Raw genomic sequence first — 22,131 nt, 5'->3', positions numbered from 1 at the left:
CCCATAGTACCATGGGAAACAAAACCACCAAGCAACAGAAACAATTGCTGAAGTATACACAAGACATCTGTCCTTATCCAGAGGCCTCCCTCTTCCTTCCACCAAGGTCAATAGAATGTTCATCCCTTCCCATTGAGCCTCAAGTGTACTTCCTCCTATCCTTTCATGCCTCAGCAGGCCAGGAAATCTGCCAATAGACCCTGACCCCTGACTCTGCCCGGCGGGCAGACTCACTCTCTCTCTCTCTCTCTCTCTCTCTCTCTCTCTCTCTCTCTCTCTCTCTCTCTCTCTCTCTCTTTCTCTCTCTCTCTCCCTCTCTCTCTGTCTCTCTCTCTCTCCCTCTGTCTCTCTCTGTGTCTCTCTCTCCCTCCCCCCTCTCTCCTTCTCCCTCTCTTTCCCTCTCTCTCCCTCTCTCTCTCTCTCTCTCTCTCCCTCTCTCTCTGTCTCTCTCTCTCTCCCTCTGTCTCTCTCTGTGTCTCTCTCTCCCTCCCCCCTCTCTCCTTCTCCCTCTCTTTCCCTCTCTCTCCCTCTCTCTCTCTCTCTCTCTCTCTCTCTCTCTCTCTCTCTCTCTCTCTCTCTCTCTCTCTCTCCCTCCCTCCCTCCCTCCCTCCCTCCCTACCTTTTTTGCTTTTTCTGATTTTTCAGCTAGTTTCTGGGTTTTGTCTCCACGTGACATTTTGTTACTGTCAGAGCTGTTCCAATTGCAAACAGTTGAGCTTCATTGAACTACACTGCCATTGCCATTTTTGCCCATGAAATGTACTCAGTAATGCCATTTAGAGTGCTTTATGACCAAGGGGACTTAAACAAGTGCACTTTGGGCCTTTCCTCAGATTCCCAGTTAGGACAGTTTCAAAGTAGGAGAGGCAGACTTAACGCTCACGTCTTTCTGGTGCATTTTGTTGATTTCTTCTTTGGAGTTACTTACTCTTAAGCGAGAGTTGGCTGTAGTGCGTAGCTAGCTGTATGGTGGACACATTGTGCTGCCACACAGACCAGCCTTGAACATTTGTACTATCTGAGTGCATTAGGGCTTCAGGACCACAGCTGAGTAATTCCAAAAGGCACGTTAAACATAAAATATGTACTAACAGACAGAAAATTTGAAGACCTTCTCACTTCTGACCAACAAATGAAACTTCTCAAGCTTTTATGCTGTATTACTAAATCCATTGCTCTGATCTGCTTCGATGCCATAATGTTCACTTTTAACCATTTGATATAGAATCCCCCCATTCTTTTGAACCTAACATCTTGTATTAAGTATAAACAAAAACATCAAGCTAGACTTTGTAACAATGGCTGTTAGTTCCTCTATTATGGATTGAAACTAATTCTTAGGAGACTTTTAAAACACAAATAAGTAATTCCAATTAAAAACAGCTGTTTGTAGTTATTATTAATCTTAGCTCACCCTGTGTTTCTCAGGAACTGGACCAGTTTGGGAAAAAAGCTCAATAGTATGCATTTTCTGTGAGTCTTCTGGCATTGGAAGTCTTAGGTTCTGTACTGCTGTTGGAAAACCACCGGACCTATTAACAACCTACTCTACTTTGTATACCAGTAGACATCAGCAGTAAGTTGATAAAATGACATGAGGCTACAGAGGGGAATTCACTGGAAAGTTGCTGATGCTATCAGAGTCACAACTTCGTTTTTGTCCTTGTAGATCTGTTTTGCTCTAGGAGCTAGACTTGCTTTCGTACTGCAGAGTTTGCTTTACCACATGACATTAACAGACCACATAGTCCCTAGAGTTTTTAGAGCATCAACAGAACAAAGACACTTCATTCTTGGGGGAGTCCTTAGCATATTGTTTCTTTGTCAGAGAAATGGCAAATGCTCATTTCTGAACTGGTCCCTTTGCTTAGGTTAAGAATCTCTATAGAGTTTAACCTAGGAATAAGGGTTTGTCTACACAAACAACATGACTGCTTTAAATGGGAATGTGTGAGTTTTAAGAAATAAATCCCCTTTGAGTTGAAAATAAAAGAAAACATGCTGAGAAAACAACCAACAAATATCTTCTATTCTCTAAGATTTATGTGCAATTAATGCAATCTCTTGCTGGCTAGTTTTATGTCACCTTGACACAAGCTAAAGTGATCTGAGGGGGAGGGAACATCATTTTAAAAAGTGCTTCCATAAAATGAAATTACAGGCAAGGCTAGAAGGCATTTTCCTAATTAGTTGTTGAGGTAGAAGTTCCCAGCCCATTGTGGGTGGTGATATCCCAGTGCTAGGGATCCTGGGCTCTATAAGAAAGCAAGAACAGCAAGCCGTAGGGGAGCAAGCCACCTAGCAGGACTCCTCAATGTCCTCTGCATCACCTCCTGCCTCCAGGCTCCTGACTGCTTTTGATGGAGTTGTGAGTGAAGAATTCCCCTTACTCCTCACTTTGCTTTTTTCGTCATAATGTTTTATCACAACCATAGTAACCCTGACTAGGACAGAACTTGGTACTAGTTCTTGGTAGAGGGGTTATTGATGTGACAGACCTGACTATATTGCTTTGGGGAGGATTGTGGAAGGAAGTGTTAGGAAAAGTGTAGGAACTTGGAAGATAAGAATGTTATCTTCCAAGAGCAGTGCAGAAGATGGAGGTGTAGCTTGTGAAGTTTCAGAGGAAAGCAAAGACTGTACTGGACCTCTTGTGTGAAGAAACTGTACTGTCTGGTTTCTTGGCACTGAAGAATCAGCTGTGATTAATGAGACTAGAACCACTAAAATAAAAACCTTTGATTTACTGGGACAATGGATGCTGAGCAGGTACTGAAGAAACAGCTGTGAATAACACAAGACCAGAATCACTGAATAAAGTGTTCCCTCGGGGTCAGTACACAGAAGTGGTTTTCCAGATGCAGCTACGGCTGTATCTCATGCTGACAGCCAAACTTGGTACTGGTTTTGAAGGCATGGTGGGGTCATGGAGAGCAGTGGTGGCTTTGCACTATTTGGCACAGTTGGGATCCTTGAAGAAAGCTTAGGAGAGACTGTTGGTGAAAGTGCAACTCAGTTACATCAAAAGACTGGAGTATTTTGAAGATGGCATACCATGAGATAACCACCAAGAAGAGCAGCAGTGTAAGTGGAACCAGGCAAGCCTAGAGGACAATCTGTTCTCAGAAGCAGCCCACTTCCCTTGAAGGAGTCTAGAAGATTATGAGTGAATGTCATATAATTGGGTATTGACTTATTTATACTTTGGGAATTTGTTCAGACTGTGACTATGCCCCGATTCTTCCTTTTTAAAGAAAGTTTGTTTTTTTTATAGGCACTCACACTTAAGAGACTTGGAATTTGAGTAGATACTTTGTATTTTTTAAAGAAACTTAACTTTTAAATTATTTTGGCTTTTTATGTACATTGGTATTTTGCATGGCATGTGTATATAGCTGTATGAGGGTGTTAAATCCCCTAGAACAGAAGTTACAGACAGTTGTGAGCTGCCATGTGGGTACTGGGAATTGAACCTAGGTCCTGTTGGAGTAAATATTAAAAAAATAAATAAAGGTTTATCTCTCTACCAGCCTGAGGTCTCACTCCTCAGGCCCGACCCTGATATGGAGCCGCACATTCCTCTGGTGCCCAGTCCCAGCTGCTACCGCCCAACTTGTTCTCGAAACTCCCTTCCCGGGGGGGGGGGGGGTTTCTGCGGCCTGTTCTCTGCCTCTGTCCTGAGGTGTTTCTCTACCCCAAAATCCTACATAAATACAACTCTTCAACCCGATAGCTTTTCATACAGGTTTATATATTCAACTCTCAATCCACAAACCCTCTACAACAAGATTACATAAACTAGACAAAAATACAAACTGCCCTTCTATATGAGATACTAGACCTGTAAAATCCTTACTGTTCATAGCTATTTAATGCCCATCAATATCACCTGGGTCTAGCTGGTCCCTGGGAACCTCCATCTTGCCAGGACCTCCTCCTCCTGCCTCTGACCTCTTAGACCTCTCTCCTCTCCGCCTCCCTGGCCCCGCCCAGTCACTGGCTTTCCTTTATTTTATTAACTAAAATGGGAAGGTTAAGGTGAAATCACCTTGAGTAGAGACTAGGCAACCCTTCTTGAGGAAGTGGAATTAACATTAAAATACGATCACCTTCAGGACAATCTACAAGGTCCTCTAGAAGGGCAGTCAGTGCTCATAACCTGAGTCATCTCTCCAGCCCAAGAGATTTAATTTTTAAAGTGTTTGAATTTATGACTGTGGGACTTTTATATTTGAATATTTATATTGTGATATATATGAATAAGTAATCTTGAAGATGAACAAAAAAATGAAAAGGCTGTGGCTTAACAGTGATTTGTCTGTCACATAAAAAGGAGATTGATTGTGCTGAGTAATTTTTATGTCAACTTGACACAAGTTAAAGGTATCTGAGAGAAGCAAGCTTCAGTTAAGAAAATGCTTCTATAAGACCAAGCTTAGGTAAGCCTCCGGGGCATTTTCTTCATTAATGATTGATGAAGGAGAGCCCGTCCCATTCTGCTATCCCTGGGCTGGTTTCCCTGCATTTTGTAAGAAGGCAGGCTGAGCACACTAGTGAGCTGCACTGGCTTCTGTACCCGCTCCTGCCTGCAGGTTCCTGCTCTACTTGAGTTCCTGCCCTGGCATCCTTTAATGATGAAAACTGGTGTGAAAGTGTAAGCCAGGTTAAACCCTTTAGCCCTCCAAGTTGCTTTTGGTCATGTCTCATCACAGCAATAGTACCCCTAACTAGGACAAGGTCTAAGATAAAGATAGTTAAGTAGTTGGTCAATTTAGCTGTACTAGGTTGAATCATATTCTCTGTACATGTTCACATACATGTATCCATAGTGCCTACATGCTAAATATCCTTTCATTTTAACTCTGGCTGAAGTTCTCTACATAAACATAAACCTAGCTGTAGTCTGAAAATAAAGATATAATATTGTATATCATATAATTTCTAGCCTTTTAGTGGAAAGCACTAAGGTCTTGTCATTGGAAATATACTGTTTACCCATGGAGACTCAACCCCACAACCTTTCTGGATGTGAGAATTAGCTAGAGTCACTGCTGACTCTGCACAGAGAAGCTTCCTTCAGTACCCAGTGTAACTCGTCAGCTCCCCATACTTTGAAACAGCTTCTGAAAAGGGAGCCTTTACCCCATTCCTTGTGGACATTCTACTTCCCTACCATTTGCCTTTGAGCTTACTTTCAACCCCTTCCTTCTCTTACAGTGCTATAGATTGCATTGAATGAACTGTACAAAATAAACTGATTTAGGTACAGGAAAATTTATACCCTTTTATGTATGAAAGACGTTTTAAAACATACCACCTATACAATGGGCATGTATGTGCTTTAATGATAGTCTTTGTGTGCATCCTCAGAACAAACAAGGCAAGTTATTTACATGAAAATTGGTCTCATTTAAAATATATTATTCTAAGAAACATTGTATATGAATTATTGGTATATTCTATAGCCTTTTTGTAAAGACTGAGCTGTCACCCATCTCAGTTAACATCTTTGTTAAGTCAGAGCAGTGCTGCTGGTATGAGAAGCTAATATTTTTATGGTCTTTTAGTACAAGAGTAAGATTACAGAGCTGTAATTTTCATGAGAAGAAACAAAAACAGGATGTTGAATTTTACTGCCCATGATGATGATGTGTATCTACTTTAGTGATACTGAAACAAATCATATAAATATGACTTCAGCCATGCATAATGGTAAATTTCTGAATTTGAAACTAACCTGCTCTACATAATGAGTGTCTGGCAAACTCGGCTGCACAATAAGGCCTTGTCTTGATAAAGATAAAAAATACTTCACTTATTATCTTTGTGGTCTTGTAAACATGTTTTTCTTGGCAAACTGATGACTTCATTGGACAAGATCATGAAGAAGTTACATATAGGAGTGTGAGTGACTCAAAAATAGCCTTATCACCAGAAAACCCCACCCTAGGCTGAGTTATGTCTGTCACTGAAGATGAACCATAGATTCTCTTGTGATTACTTCTGAGGACAAGGATAGGTTGGGGTAGTGATCAAGGTGTCTTTCAAATCCTAAGTAAAGAACCTTTATTTAGAGAAGAAATGGAATAAGCAATGAAATTATATTTATCTTCAGAAAGTAAAAGTAATGAGCATTGTTTGCTTATGACTAAGGGCCATTTACTTCATCTTTTAGCAAGTACTTATGATCTTATAGTGTAAATGAAAAGTTATCATCTATATCAAAGGGATCACTGGAGTCCTTGTAGTTGAGCATTGGTGTTGGTAGAACATGAAATGCAGAGAAACAATGTCATTTTCACATTTCTGTTTGTTCTGTGGCAGAAAGTATTAGCGTTTGAAGGACATGGCAATACATTTCAGTACCATGCTCAGAAATGAAAATATAGGGGAATTTTGTAAGAAAGTGCCTTGGCCTACGGCGAAATGTCCTGTTAGGCAGATTTTAAAAACAACTTGGTCAGAATATCCCCCATTTAAGGTTTGTCATGTCAAAGTCAGCTGGTATCTTAGTTAGGGTTTTACAACTGTGAACAGACACTATCATCAAGGCAACATTTAACTGGGGCTGACGTACAGGTTCAGAGGTTCAGTCCATTACTAACAATGTGCAAGCATGGCAGCATCCAGGCAGATGTGGGGGCTGGCGGAGATGAGAGCTCTATATCTTCACCCAAAGGCAGACAAGAGAAGACTGGCTTCCAGGCAGCTAGGACCAGGGTCTTAAAGTCTAGGCCCACAGTGATACACCTACTCCAAATAATGCCACTCCCTGGACCAAACATACACAAACCATGCCAGATGGCATTACACACTCCTATGTTGTAAGTTTGTGAGCCTTCGTCATCAAATGCCATCACAATAATTGGGCTCACTTTTCATGCTGTTGCGTCTGGATGGTTTGGCCATCAAACTCTATCAAAGTAAGTACCTTACATACCAACATGGTTTTCTCTGTTGCTTAATGGGACAGCATGCTAAAGTTCTTGATTTTGTTCACACTGATGAGCTTGTTTCTAACTGATGAGTTGGACAGACCCCAGACCTAATAGCTTCATGGAGATGCACACCACTTCTCTGAATCCATTTCAGATAATACACTTGAAAATTCTGTCTTGTGGCTTACAACTCTTGATTTTCATAACACTATGATTAATATTAATTATGGTGCTTTAATACAAACTCAAATATTTTCTTTATGTTTAATAGATATATTTAATATATTTGTATTAAAATATTTTGTAGTTTGGAGCTTTTCCCTTAAGGAAAAATGTTTTTGCCTAAGTCATTTAGTTTTGCTAATATGAAGATTCAATATTTCTTTTTGAGACAGATCTCACAATATTGTCTAGGCTTGCTTTAATTCAACATCAATAACCCTGCATTAGGCTCCCAGATGCAGAAATGGTAGGTGTAAGCCACTGTAGCTAGCTGAAAATTCAAATGTGAAGAAGAAAAATAGTGCAATTATTTAACTGCCTAACTAGATTGAAATTAAAGTATGAAATGTTTCTTATTTAGACTAGCTGTGTGTACCTATTTTAGTCAGCTTTATCTCGATGTAACAAAATGTTTAAGACAAACAACTAAAAAAAGAATGGGCTTCTTTTGTCTGTCACTTTCAAAGGTTTCAGGCTACTGTCACTTGGCCATGTTGCTTTAGGCTCCACGCAGCATAAAGATAGAACAGCCACCAATCGCAAGCACTATTGCTGATGCCAAGAAGTATTTGCTGGGAGGAATCAGATATAAATGTCTCCTTAGAGGCTCTCCCAGAGTCATATAGATACAGATGAGGATGCTTGCAGCTAAACATCAGACTGAACACGGGGACCCCACTGAAGGAGCTAGAGAAAAGACTGAAAGAGCTAAAAGGTTTGCAACCTCATGGGGAGAACAGCATCATCAACCAGCCAAGGCACTGAGGTGGAGAGGGTGATTAAGAGAGGGAATATCTTCATGGAAGCAAGTTGAGGGGGAGGAGGAAGGGGAGTCGGAGGGAAGGGTATAACATTTGAAATGTAAATACAGAGAATATCCAATAAAATTGAAAAAAATTAAAAAAGACCAGCTGCTCACCATATTGCCACTAGGAAGCAGAGAAAGAGAGTTAGACTATCTTCTTCATAAGCCATTTCCCTGACCAAACTTCCTTTCCACCAGACCTCATTTCCTATAAGCTGATCATCTCCAATTGCTCCACATGATTCTTTGGGGGAACATTCAACACTCTGTCTTCATTTTCACCCACTGTCAACGTTTTTGAATGAGCCATTTGCTGTCTCTGCCTCACTTCTTTGATGCCAAGTTCTTTCTCCCCACTCCACCCCCAACCATCTGCTTCCCATTAATATGCTGAAACTTTCCCCAAGTTTCTTACTGATAACAGACAGTTGCTTAATTCTCATTTTGACTTGTGGTCCTGGATGAAGCGTTTTTTGTGTTCTGCTTTAAAAGATACAGTCTACCTGCTCTGGTGACTAGGACCACTGTGCTTTCATTCCATTCCTGACAGTTTATACCCTTTTAAGTGTTCCCTACCTACCTATAGCAGCTTTGCACCGCCCCCATCCCCAAAGGCAATAATAACAATGCTAACGCCTTCCTTTCTTCCTACTACTGCTGTTCTGAAGTTGTGTTGCCATTTCTACTTTACTGTCGCTATTTGTGATCCAGCTTCCCTTCACTGTAAGTATTTCATAGACACACTGCCATTGCAGCTTGCTTTTCACAGTCACCATTGTGTGTTTGGGGAAAAGAGTTGATGTATCTAGATCAACTAATGAAGCAGATGCATGTGTCTCACAGTTAATGGGCTGAGGGTAAGTGCATCACATCCTGGAAAGATTTTTTTTCAATTCATTTCCACAGTTCACAGTGGAGAACATTATTACGTTTATCACTAAAAATAGGAAATATGGTTATATCATTATTTTCCATCTTTTTTTCCTCACATATATATTTTTTTTTCAAATCTAATGCTGCCAATTGTCTGTATAAAATGTCTCTCAGTTTTTTGGTTTTACCAACCATGAAACCACTCCCTGCCTTAAATTAAGTCTATTCTTATCAAACCTAATACAATTTTCAAAATAATCTGATTTCTTCCTATTATAGTTATTCTTTACCTGCTGCTAAAATTCTCTCCTTAAATCAGTCAGCAAGTCTATCTCCAAAGAGACAGTAGATGTTTTTGGCTCTCTGAGAGACCTCTGTGGCAACCCTTTAACTTTGCCATTGAATTAGATTACTTTTCACCAGTGGTACCTGAAGGAATGGATCTTACATTCTCATAACACTTTCCAAAGCAAATCAATGAGACAGCTCTGTCTCAAGGATCCCATCTATTGCCTTATATTCAACAACATAAACTACATCATGAGTCTTTCTACCAAAGCCTCTATATTTTCTACACACCATAGTATTTATGTACCATTCTTTAGAATCATACATCAATCTTAATTTACCACTTGTATTTCAAATATTGAGATTTTAATCTGTATTGAGACTTTTTATCTATAACCTTTATCATTATGTAGTTGGTACAAACCACAACATATTGTATATTTTGTAAGCAGTTTGACTAATATATGGGTAAATACATGAAAACCTTTCAGATCCAAACAAAGCATTCTGGAAGTAGTTGTAAAAAGGTTTACATTTATTGACAAAGGGGTGTAAAATAAATGCCAAATCTTTATACAACTGGCAAATTATATCTTGATGATATGCTGATAGGCAGACATGGCCACTGTCTTAAAGTCACTTATGTACTTTGCATAGAAATATGGTTCTTTTTTTTGTTTTGTTTTTTCTCACAGTAATTTGGATCATGCCCATAGTCTTGCAAACAGTAGTCAAGTGCTCTGTAGAGGAAAATTTTGTTACAGATATTAAAACCTGAGATGCACAAGCTCTTTTCCCAGGAACAGATTATAAGCATGAGGGAAATGCTATGAAAAATCCAATGATTTCTATGTGGGGGCATTAATTTCAGAATATCAACAATTAGCTTTAAAATATTGTATTGGCTGGTTTTCTGTCAACCTGACACAAGCTGGAGTTATCACAGAGAAAGGAGCCTCAGTTGAGGAAATGCCTCCATGAGATCCAACTGTAAGACATTTTTTCAACTAGTGATCAAAAGGGGAGGGCCCAGCCCACTGTGGGTGATGCCATCCCTGGGCTGGTAGACCTGGGTTCTATAAAAACAGCAAGCTGAGCAAGTTAGGGGAAGCAAGCCAGTAAGTAATATTCCTTCATGGCCTCTTCATCAACTCTTGCTTCCTGACCTGCTTGAGTTCCAGTCCTGACTTTCTTTGATGGTGAACAGCAGTGTGGAAGTGTAAGCTGAATAAACCCTTTCCTCCCAACATGCTTCTTGGTCATGATGTTTGGTGCAGGAATAGAAACCTTGACTAATACATATACCAAATGATTGTCCAATAATAACAGATTGTTTCCAAAGTATAAGTTGGGATTCTTGTTGTTATGCTATGGCTATGAACAGAGAGTGGAAGATGGTGATGTGAATAGGGATAGACCCAAAGACTTATGTGCTTTCATTCCATAGGAGGTAGCACTCTTAGGTGTGGCCTTGTTAGAGTAAGTCTGGCCTTTTTGGAGAAAGTGTGTCACTGTAGAGGCAGACGCTGATGTCTTTTATATGTTCAATCTATGCCTGGCAATAGTCTTCTTCTGCTGCCTGGAGATAAAGATGTAGAATTCTAGGCTCCTTCAGCACCATGGCTGCCTGTAATCCCGCCATGTTTCATACTGTGATGATAATGGACTAAACCTCTGAAACTGTGAGCCAGCCCAATCCCATATTTCTGTTCATAAGAATTGCCTTGCTGTGGAGTGGAGAGGGTGATTTGGAGGGAGTGCACCTTCGAGAAGATAAATGGGGGGTTGGGAGTATGGGAGCAGGGCGGGGGAAGGGGACTACATTTCAAATGTAAATACAGAGAATAGCTAATAAAAATTAGTAAAATAATAATTGCTTTGGTCATGGTGTGTCTTCACAGCAGTAACGCCCTAACTAAGACAGGAATTTAAGGAGTAGACAAATGGAGTAAGGAGGTATGGTCATGGGCTGAAAGTTTCAAAACTGTGATGATATTAGTTTTTCTTAGATTGCATTGTAGATTAACAGATTCAAAGCAACCCTCTCTCTCTTTCTCTCTCTCTCTCTCTCTCTCTCTCTCTCTCTCTCTCTCTCTCTCTGTATGTTTGTGTGTGTGTGTGTGTATGTGTCTGTGTGTGTGAGTGAGTGAGTGTGTGTGTGTGTGTGTGTGGTGTGTTAAGAACACAAAAGTAGATGAAATTTGACAAAATTATAAAAGCATTATTCAGTATTCTTCACCATAGACACCATTTTGTACAGTAAGTTTCTTTTTTCCCCTTCAGTCACTTTTGGGTGTTTAATTCAGATGGCATAGCCAAAAAAAAAAAAAAAAAAAAAAAAGTCTAAAAGAAGTTACATGCTTAACATATGCTTAAGGATGAATAAAATATTTTCTATGATGTTTAAGATTATATTATAATTACATTTTTTCCTATCCTCTTCTTCCTCCAAACCCTGCTATATAACCCTCCCCACTCTCCTTAAAGGCAGGGCATTTTTTAAATTGTTATCTCATACATACATGTATATGTGTGGCATTTCATATATATATATATATATATATACATATACATATACATATATACATATATATATACATATACATATATACATATATATTCCTGATGTTTGGTCCATATACTGTTTCTTGTATGTATGATTTTAGGGCTGGCTATTTGGTACTGGACAACCAGTTGGTGTGCTCTTCTCTAGGGAAGACCACGTCTTTTGCTCCCAGCTTCCTTCAGTTCTCTGTTTAGGGCTGAGGCCTACTGGACTTTTCTATTTCCACTTTAGTATGTCAATTAGCTTCATTCATGTTTAGGCAGTCGTTCTAGTGAGAATTAATGAGTGTAGCTTCTGACATTACTAGAAGATACAATCTCACAGCAAATTTTCTAATCCTCTGAGTCTTACAATATTTCTATCTCCTCTTCCAAAATGTTTCCTGCAACCTTAGCAAACATTTGAGACTATATCTTTCTTGCATGACTGACATTTTATATTCTGGACAACTCTCTTAGCCCCTGCTAACTAAAATTATTGACTTATTTTCTTCTTATTGCACCAATAAGATTTTCTGTTTCTTCTTGTTCATAGTAAAAAGATTGATTTTAGAATAATTTTTCTTAGTTTGTTCAACTTGTCAACATATAATTCATAATAGTCCATAATAATTTCTTATCTTGTTTGCTTCTGTATTATTTTGTTCTGTGAGTTTTCCTGTTTTTCATACTTTACAGTGATGGCTAATTTTGGTTGTCATCACAACATGACAAGGAAGAGTAAATCTCAATTAATGAGTTACCTCCATAAGATTGTGTTGGTTTAACAGGCAGTCAGCATGTAGAAGAATGCAAATCGATCCCTTCTTATCTTTTTGTACAAAGCTCAAGTCCAAGTGGATCAAAGACCTCCACATAAAACCAGGTACACTGAAACTATTAGAAGAGAAAGTGGGAAAGAGCTCAGAACACGTGGGCACAGGGGAAATTTTCCTGAACAGAACAACATTGGCTTAATCTCTAAGATCAAGAATCGACAAATGGGACCTCATGAAATTGCAAAGCTTCTGTAAGACCAAGGACACTGTCAAAAGGACAAAATGGCAACAAGTGGATTGGGAAAAGATCTTTTCCTATCCTACGTATGATAGAGGGCTAATATCCAATATAGACAAAGAAATCAAGAAATTAGACACTAGAGAATCAAAGAATTCTATTAAAAAATGGGGTACAGAGCTACACTTAGATTTCTCAACTGAGGAATATTGAATGTCTGAGAAGCACCTAAAGAAACGCTCAACATCACTAGTCATCAGGGAAATGCAAATCAAAACCATCCTAAGATTCCACCTCATACCAGTCAGAATGGCTAAGATCAAAAACTCAGGTTACAGCAGATGCTGGTGAGGATGTGGAAAAAGAGGAACACTCCTCCACTGTTGGTGGGGTTGTAAACTGTTACAACCACTCTGGAAATCAGTCTGGCGGTGTCTCAGAAAACTGGACATAGTACTACCTGAGGACCCAGCTATATCACTCCCAGGCATATACCCAAAAGATGTCCAACAAGAACACATACTCAACAATGTTCACAGCACCCTTATGTGTTTTTTGGGGGGGGGTTTTGTTTTTGTTTTTATTGTTTTGGATTTTTTTTTTTTTTTTGAGAATTACTCTGGGCCATTGCTTTTATTTGTCAGGCACAGGCAGGATCTCATAGCCTTGGGATGACTGGGAAATCTCTGAATCTGACATTAACTATTTCTCTGTCTTTAGGGTCTTACATTCTAAGAATGGAGTGTTTTGGAAAAGTCTCAGAGCCCCTAAAATCCTTGTCTTTTACATCACTTCCATTTTTGACAGCCATGTAAGGAGCTACATTTGTGTACGGAGTAGTAAAATCACACAGGGAAATGATGGATCCACTAGAAAAGTATCTCGGGTATGGATACACTGCTGGAGCCAGCTGAGCTTGAAACCTGTTTCTTTCCTTTGTTAGCTTGTTTGTTGTAGATGTTTTCTGTAAACATGGTATTGTTCACTGTGTAGAATTATCCTTGTATTATTCAAATGCTGATTTCTCTGGCCCCGTATCTACTCACCATCTGGATATGGCATTGTCCTGCTTATTTCAAGTATCTCCTGTTTCACGTTTGTAAACATTGCTCCCCATTTATTTTTTGACTTTGCAACAGAAGTTTATCAGTCAGTGGCTGGGCAGAAGACACAATAGGATGGGACTTCTGCCAGGTGAGGAAGGAAGAGATGGAGGAAGGGTTCACCACGAGGAAGGGGTCCTGGAGACACCATGGGAAAGCATAGTTGAAGACCAGAGAGCTCAAAGGTTGGATGGAACGGAAGAGTCATCCCAAGAGCAAACTTTAGTGACAGTAGTAGATATGGTGAGCAGACAACAGGAGACTGATCAAGCTGTACTATGTCCAGATGGCATGAGCATCATCAGACGGTGACTTGTTTTTACACGAGAAAATGATCATTTGGAAGTAGCAGTGAAAGAGAGCAAGATATGCACTTGACCTCAATTTTTACAGTGGTATCCTTTCAAGGCCAGATAGGTTTCAACCAGGCAAGGAGGTGAACAGGGAATTTGAAGAAAATGAGGCTGAAATAACTACATAACTACAGGGTACGGGACACTAGATGGATTTGTTTGGGAAGGGGAGGGGTTGTGTAGGGGTCTGAAAGTCACTGAAGGAAGACCCCAGACTCAGAGAGTATACAAGATGAAGAGTGTTTATTCTGTAGAGACAACCAGCATGTGGGGGTCAACCATTCTTTGAAACAGTAACCCCAGACAAAGGCATGTAGGCCTTTTTATAGAGAACCAGGGAAACTCTCTAGAAGGAGTGGGTAATCTAAAATTTCACTGGTGGGTGCTAGGGGTCACAGGTGGTCAGTGGTCTGCATTCCTATGTTATAAATGTTTAACTATAGGATGAAATGGGCCTGTTTAGCACAGATGGCCATTTTGAGATAAGGTATTTCCCAGTTTTTGTTTCTTTGATTTTTGTGGGTTTGTGTGTGTGTGTGTGTGTGTGTGTGTGTGATCATCCCCAGGCTATTCTTTGGAAACGGGTTTTATGATCTGATCTGGAGCTGGTATCTTATGCCCTAATTTCTGGGACTTACGGTCTATTCCTGAAGTTGGTGCCTTACAGCTTTAAAAAAAATAAAAAATCAGACCCGGTACTTAAATGGAGACAAATGGGGTGTACGTTGTCCTTTCTGTAGGAAACGATAATGTATGGATCCAGAGTGACTTGGTGACATCATAGGCTTGGGTGAGATATGCATTCTCAGATGTGAAACTACACAGCAGCCTCAAAGCCTCCGAGAGTCACTCTTTCAGCAGCTGCAAGTTCAGGAATCATCCACAACCACCAGTTTCCTTTACCTTGGATCAGTTGTCAAGTTTTCAAAACCTCAGTTTCTGCATCTATGTAGGTAGGACCTGATTTAAATAATCTCTTTTGCTTCTTCAGATGATTTAAATAGCAGAGAGGAAAAGAAAAACGGGGTCATTCGTGTCCTCAGTAAAGTTTGAAGTATCAGGAGCAAATGCCCATCTTTCACATCAGTGATGCATCCAGAGCTAATATTAGGAAGATGGAAGTATGTGAGAGTTCATACATCTGTTGTATTTGGCATCAAAGCATATTAATGCCCTCCAAAAAAAACCAGACAAGTGGCAGAACAATGCAGAATGGTTTAGAGATGCTTGGCTATGCCTTCCCACTAAAGCAAATGCATTTTGTAACTCATAAATATGGATTAGCAGATTTATGATGTACCAAACACTAACTACTGAAGTTAAAATTAAACTGTGTTCCCCTCACCTCTGTGCATTCATTTTTCTGTCCTACAAATGATATTAACTGTATTATTATTAATTTTTATATTAGTATTATAGCTCTATATGTAATAAATGAGTTGCCTGAGTATATATAATTCCAAATGATGAAAACATTGAATTACTGAGTTTCATTTAATCAAAATGAATGTGTTCTTTACCGCTTATAAATTTGTGATTACAGCAGTTTCCTATTAACCTGCTTGGTAGAACTGATGGGTTAATTCAGTGGTTGCCACAAGCACACCAATAACTTAAAGCTGATTATTTCACCGCAAACAGTGGATCAACTTTGGTCCAGTAAGACATATTTTCCTGCTACATAAAAAAATGCATCTTCATTTTTCGGAGTTCTGTATCTTGGGGAGGACGTTTAGGAATGGCTTAGATCTGGAACTCTGGGAGAAAAGCAACAATGCTTGAACTTAATATGCAAAGGCAGTGCCTGGAGTGGATGTGGATGCCACATATCGGAACACATTGGATTCTCATATCTGTAAGAATTCATTTCAATCAACTTAGCGAAACTTACAAGTCTGAACTGTCCACTCACTGTAAAATGTGTTTCTCTGTATATGGTTTGGAGTCTTCTTACCTAATAAAACTGAATATATACTTTTACACTTTAGTTTTTTGAGACATGACCTTTCATTCGAGATATAGTAGTTAAGTCTGGGTAATTGGCCACTAGGTGGCAGGGCTGTGATGTGAATAGAGGTCACAGTTAAAAGCCAATTTAGGAAATTTCTCCATGCACAGCTTAAAAGCACACATTGAGCACATAGTATATATTTTCCCCATGTGCTGAAGAGCCAAGTATGGATATTTCATGATCTCTGTCACCAATGATAAGACAGCATTGAAACCAGAAGTACATCTTTTATACACTGTCATAGGAAGCAATAGCCACAACTAGTCACTTCTTAATTTTAAAGCAATCTGAGACTGTTGAGACTATGTTGGTGATGCTAAGATAAGAGGTTCTTGTGCAAAAGCCTCAGAAGAGTTTGTCCTTTTCCTTAAACACATTATGAAACGAAGGTTATAATTCTGTAGTAGAGCCTATTAGAATGCAAGGGACCTTAAGTTCAATCTTTGGTTCTGCCCCTACAACTTGCAAACTTTAGCGTTATAGATGAAGTGAGAATCTGAAATACAAAGTTTTAAAATATAGCTAACAGAAAGTCTTGTCTAATGTTATCCCTAACCCTTAGTTTCTCAAATATGAACAACCTCACCTCCAAAAGTACATTTGTCAATGGCTGGAGACATCTATCTTTATCATAATTGGATGAAAAGTGATACTGTGGGTAGAGGTCTGAAATGTTGCAGAATGGCCCAGAATCCTCAGGCAAAAGAAAACTAGTAACAGTTCAGCATTTTGGAACAAGTTCAGACTGGAAAGTTAAAGTTTCTATCTCAAGATTGGGAGGTAAGATCTGATGTTTGAAAGAAGACAGAAAAGATACCTTGGGTGAAGTTTTGGGGCAAGCTTGCACAACACTTGGATATATGTGGCAGTTGGAACTGGAACGAGAAAATCTTGATTTAGCCTTAGCAAACAAAGACAAGAAATCTGGGCATGGTGGTGAACACTCGTAATCACTGCAGTTGAAAGCTTGATGCAGGGGGATTAAGATAAGAAAATCTCCCTCCTTCCCTCCCTCCCTTCTCCCCCTCCACAAACACATACACACAAACACACACACAAACACACACAAACACACACACATAAAAACACACACACATACACAAACACAAACACACACACACACACACACACACACACACCACAGTTGGAGGTTTCGGTGAGTGGGACACCACTGTGTAATAATACACAGGGAGGAGGTTGGGTTCATCGCTCACATTTATCAGGTTTGAGATTTGTTTTACCTCCTGTTTTCATTCCTTTAAAGGGGGCATTCAGGGCTGGAAGGGCAGTTCAGCGGGTCAGAGCACACGCTGCTCTCCCATGTGTCCTCATTACTTCTCTGCTGCTGTGAAGAGACATCATGACCAAGGCAGCTTATAAAAGAGAATGTTTATTGGAGCTCATGATTCCAGCAGGTTACAGTTCATGACCGCCATGGTGTGGACCACGGCAGCAGGCAGGCATGGCATTGGAGCATTAGATGACAGCTCACCTCTTAGTCCACAAGCATCAGACAGACAGACAGAGCACTCTGTGAGAATGCACCCTGCAGGCAGCACACCTCCAACTCTTCCCAAACAGTTTCATCAACTAGGGACAAATTACTCAAACATACAGTCTTATGGAGACCACAATATGAAATGACCCACATTGGTTGCCAGCTCCCACACTGGGTGACTCTTTACCTCCTTTAACTCCAGCTCTAGAAAATTCAATGCTTTCTTATGACCGACCCCAAAGGGTGCCCCATTCAGATGACATACATAAACACGCACATATAGAAACATGAAAATTTTGAAGGTTAAATTTAAAAGGGGGAAAATGTTAAAAAGATTCAGTGTCTATTAAATGCCCAAAACATAAATGTGTCATGAATGACACTTACCATTGTTAAGATATTGTGAGAATGCCCATTATATCTCAGACCCCTGGTTGTCATTATGTTCACTTGGAAAATTGTAGTCAAGGCACAGTAGTACTGCATAATGATGAAAATGAGCAAGAGAAGAGGGACTAAAACACAACAAAGCTTTTTCAGGAGATTACTGGGTGAGTTATTGAAAGCCAAGTCAGATTCATCAGCATCTCACCCTTCCTGTATGGTGGGAAAGAGGCAGTTGATGTTTCCATGAGTGGGTGAGGAGGGTGTGGGGAGTAGAGATTGTTTCTGTGATTAGTCAAATACAACCTCGTTAAATCTCACTCCCAGCTGGTCCTGCCTCCACACAGCAGAAGAGAATTCAGCTCAAATAATAGCAATGATGACTGAAGCCTGCTATCTCTTACCCTTATGGCCATTTTGTCCTTCTGTAGCTACTCAGAGCCATTTTGTGGGGATGCTGAAGTCTCCATCCACAGTCTCTGACCTGATTGGCACCATACTCTCTTAACTACCTCCCTTCTAATCCTCACCTCTTTCAGCCACAACCCACTCTTAGAACAAGGTGATCTGCTCACCTATTCCTTGACAAAATGAAGGCCTTTAGAGGAAAACGTTTATGGAATCTGTTGCCTTACCTGTTTAGCTTCTGCCTCTTCATTCATTCTCTTCCTTACTTCCTGTTCCTGTGCATGAACTTGGCTAAGCCATACTTCGAGCCTTGGCTAACCTGCTGTAGGATGTCCATACTCTATCAGTCTTTATCTGATAATGATATAGCTCCAGAAATCCTCACCTTTTAGGTTATAATCATTCCTGTCTTATGTATTGCTCCCTTCAGCATACTAACTGTTTCTCCCGTGGGTTTTTGTTTTGCTTTGCTTTGCTTTGCTTCACCCTGCTTCAGCTCTTTGAAATAAAACTTCTCAAAAGAATTCCCTATACTGATTAGTCTTAGTTTCTCCACAACCTTCTCAATGGATTTGGCATTTTAGAGCCATTTCTTTACAAACCCCTCTTACTTAGATCATCGATGCAACTAGTTTTTATTCCAGTAGTGAGCTTAAATCTGACTTAAATCTCACCAGTGGGCATAGTATTTGACACAGTCAGTGACACTTAAAATTTCCATATGTGGTCTCCAAGATGCCATACTTTTCTCTCTCTTTTTTAAAAATGCTCCTTTTAACCTCCTTTGCTTTGCCCTCCAAAACTGTCCTTTCTATTTATATTGTCTCTAAGTGATATATCCAATTTCATAATTTTAGACACCATATGCTTATGTCTACTAAGTTTATATGTTCAGCTTGATTCCAGCATTGTGGAAAAACACTCATTATTGTCTTCAGCTAAATATTTATAGCCATATCAAAATTAATGTCTAACAGACAATGAATTCCTTCAAGCTTTCTTACCTCTACTAATTGATATACCATTCTTATGGTTGATCATGTCCCAGTTTTGTAATAATACTCATGACTTGTGTCAGAGAATCATCCTGCTTGGGGTACTGCTCTGCTCAGTACTGGTTTTGATCTGCAAAAAGAGGGGCACGGATAGAGACTGAAGTGTATTTAAAGATCTGTTGGGAACAGAGGTTGGTAAGCCAGCTTCAAAACTCAAATGGGTAAAGCTCTCTCGACAGGATCTTGAGTTGATAGAACTGTTCCGAGAGCATCAAAGTGACAGAAACCAAGCTTATTTCTTTGAGGGCTCATATACACCTGCTGTGAGATTAAAGGTAGGACTTGGCAATGATACCCAAGATTCTGAGATGTTCCTCATGTGGGCTCAGTTGTGGCACATCCCAACTTTCTCCGAAGACTAGAGCTGACATTAAGGTCTTTTCTGCAAAGGTGAGCATGACGGGCAATACTCTATTGACTCATTGGGATTGACCCCAGGTTTTACCCTTGATGGGCTAAAATCAATGGTCAGAGTCTTTATGTGGTCTTCTTTTGGGGAAAGGCTGGCAAGCTTTGGTGTTGCGTACACAGATGAATATTCCAGCTATTTCCCACACAAGTTGATATAATTCTCAGACTTGAGCAAAGAGAGGTAGGGGCTAAGACAAAGCTTCTTTCATAAGCTGCTGTGGAGCAAAGCCTGTCGTGCTAGTTGCAATGATTCAACTGTGTGAGGCTTTGTCTGTTCCCTGCACAAGCAAGGCAAACAGGAAATAGAGCTGAAAGAGCTAGAGATGAATTACAGAGGAACTCTCAGGTCCTCTGATGAGATCCACCTTCTAGAAAGATGCATTTTCCTGCCAAACCACCCTTACGCAGTACCAGGATGCTTCCCGGACCCTTCGCTATATAGTTTTGGTTGTAGGACTCAATGTCAAATGTAACTATACCCCTGTTTTAGGGAAACAAACTCTCCAGAGTGAACTACAGTGTGCTGTGTAGTCAATGAGTTTGCTACCTGGATATGAATAAGCTCTTAAACTACATGTCCTCAATCTTGAGCCCCACTAGAGTTTCACAGTCTTGGTACCTGTTTGTAATGAAGGCACTGGTCTGTGGAGGGACGTAATATTCTTGTTGGGGACATAGAACTTACTATTCTGCCACCTTACCACTATACCTCTACTTACTATTACCCCCCCCTTCTGTTTCTCTCCTCTCATTCTCTCTTTAAAAATACATTTCACAAATTCATCTTCAGCTAATTGTCTGGCTCTACTTTGAATTCTGTTCCAAATCTGGCCAATGTGTCTATTTTCATTACCTATTTCATTAACGTTCTCTGCTGGCCTGGAGCTTTGCCACCATCTCTTGGCTGACTCCCCTTATCTTCTTTATCTCTTTCTTACAGTCCATTTGTAACATGGAAGCCAGAATAATTAGGGAAATCACATTAAGTCTCTGCTCAAACTCTCCAACCTCTTCATTCTCAATCAGAATAAAAGTCCTGTAATCAAAATATCTTATATGACCCAGAGCCTCTTCCAATTTCACACCTAGTCATTAACTATTGTGCTGGCTAGTTTTATTTCAACCCGACTTAAACTAATGTCACCAGAGAGGAGGAAACCTCAACTGAGAAATTTTATGCCTCCATACAATCTGTCTGAAGGCTACCCTGTAGGGCCACCCCTGGGCAAGTGGTCCCAGTTCCTATAAGAAAACGTACTGAGTGAGCCAGGTGAAGCAAGCCAGTAAGCAGCACTCCTCCATAGTTTCTGCATCAGCTCCTGGGTTGATATTCCTGCCCTACTTGGGTTCCTGGCCTCGCTGCTAAATAATCCTTTCCTCCACAAGTTGCTTTTGGTCATGTTTATTTCATCACAGAAGTAGGAACCCTCACTAATACAAGTTTCTACCAGGAATGACTATTGCTCTGAAAGACCTGACCCTGTTGCTTTGGAAAGGATTGTAGGACTTTGTAAAGTTTAAAAGCCATTGACCGTTCAAAGCTTGGTGAGCTTTTCCATGGAAGCTTGAAAGATAATGTTGAGAGGAATGCAGACGATGGAAGCCTGGCTTGTGGAGTTCCAGAGAAAAGTTTGATACTCAAAGATTCCTTTAGCTATTTAGAGTTGAACATTATGGTTCTGCTTAGCTGGGGCTGAAGAATCGGGTGTGATTAGCAAGATACCAGGGCAACTAAAGTGAAACCTTTCTTTTCCTGAGATACTTGATGCCATTCTGTTGCAACTGAGAAATTAGTGGTGATTAAGAAGAGACCAGCATCACTGAGATGAAATCTCAGCACTGCTTCCTCACAAGCAACACATAGAAGCTGTATTCAGAAGGAGCCAAGATACCTCAGTAGACAGCTGAAAGTGTTAATGAGAGTCACTCAGGTGGCACTGGTTTGAAAGCATAAAGGAGGCTCATGCAAAGCATCTAAGGCTGCCTGGCACTGTGACAGTCCAGGAAAGGTGGTGGGACAATCTCAGTAGCAGTTGAAGACCAGTGATTGAAATTTGAGGATTGGAACCATGAATAGAGCCCAAGAGAGGCTATTGTCAAAAGTGCTGCCCAGTTGTTCAAAGACCTCAGGATTTGGGGGAAGAATAACTACCGAGAACACTGGCTCGGTACTGGATCCTGGAAGACAAGCTGTTTGGGCTGCAGACGAGCAAGCCAGAGA

Source organism: Micromys minutus, assembly GCF_963924665.1.
Source record: "Micromys minutus genome assembly, chromosome: 23".
NCBI lineage: Eukaryota > Metazoa > Chordata > Mammalia > Rodentia > Muridae > Micromys > Micromys minutus.
This window is presented reverse-complemented; position numbering follows the sequence as displayed.